Below are 1,166 nucleotides of genomic sequence, written 5' to 3'. Positions count from 1 at the left end.
GAGACAGGGCGCCAGGGGTTCTGGTGGGGAAGGATCTTTTTTTTTTTTGGTTTCTAAACTTTACCTGGAGCATAACACTCCTGCAGGAAATGTTCACAGCTCCCTCCCAGGCCTTGTGCACCAGAGTTAACTCTGAGCACCAGAGTTTTGCTTCTTCTCTGAGGTTGGGCCACACCTGGCCATACTCAGGGGTTATTCCTGACTCGGTGCCAAGGAGTGACCCCGAGGCGTGCTCAGGGAACCATATGTGGTGCCGGGGATTTGAACGAGGCTTGTGACCTCCTGCAAGGCAAGTGCTTTGTCTCCTGCACTGTCTTCTCGGCTCTCGTTTTTGACTTGTGTAAACAGGGAGATCTAGAGTGTGTGGCTGTATCCAGATTGTTGTGTAGAGCCCTGCCACCGGTGTATTCTGTCCTTGGCACAGCTGTTCTACCGCCCATGGGCTTGCAGATGGTTTCGGTAGGGGGCGCTCTTGAGCAGAGCTGCTGCATGCATTCTCAGCCACTTTTGTTGCTCACTTTGCTGTTGGGTCCCCCAAAGTGGGACAGTGTCCTGCCGGACATGCATGCTGCTATGAACAGTTCTCCACAGAGCCAGCGCCATTAGCATTGTTTTGATTTTGTTCAGCTGGGGGGGAGTGTCTGAGCTGGTGGAAGGGGGTTGTCCAGCAGACAGTTGGCTGCAAGGGTGTGAAGGAAGCAGGGACTGGAGGTGCATCTTGGGAGCCCATGGTCGGAGTTGGGGGCAGCGGCGAGCCAGTGCAAAAAGAGAGGGAGCCGGGCTGGAGCAATAGCACAGTGGGGTAGGGCATTTATTTGCCTTGTGTGCGGCTGACCCGGGTTCGATTCCCAGCATCCCATATGGTTCCCTGAGCACCGCCAGGAGTAGTTCCTGAGTGCAGAGCCAGGAGTAACCCCTGTGCATCGCTGGGTGTGACCTAAAAAAGCAAAAAAAAAAAAGAGAGAGAGAGAGAGGGAGTGGAGGAAGGTCCCCAGGGGTTGGCAGTGTAGGTGCTGTGGTCCTGGGCTAGAGGGCAGGTTGCGGGGAGAGGGGGCCGTATCAGGAGGAGAAAACAGCCTGCAACTTGTTTTTTGTTGTTGTTGGTTTGGTTTGGTTTGGGGACCCACACTCAGCAGTGCTCAGCACTTATCCCTGGCTCTGTGCTC

This window comes from Sorex fumeus, unplaced genomic scaffold (assembly GCF_029834395.1).
Source record: "Sorex fumeus unplaced genomic scaffold, SorFum_2.1 ptg000063l, whole genome shotgun sequence".
Classification (NCBI taxonomy): domain Eukaryota; kingdom Metazoa; phylum Chordata; class Mammalia; order Eulipotyphla; family Soricidae; genus Sorex; species Sorex fumeus.
Note: the sequence above shows the minus strand (reverse complement) of the source record.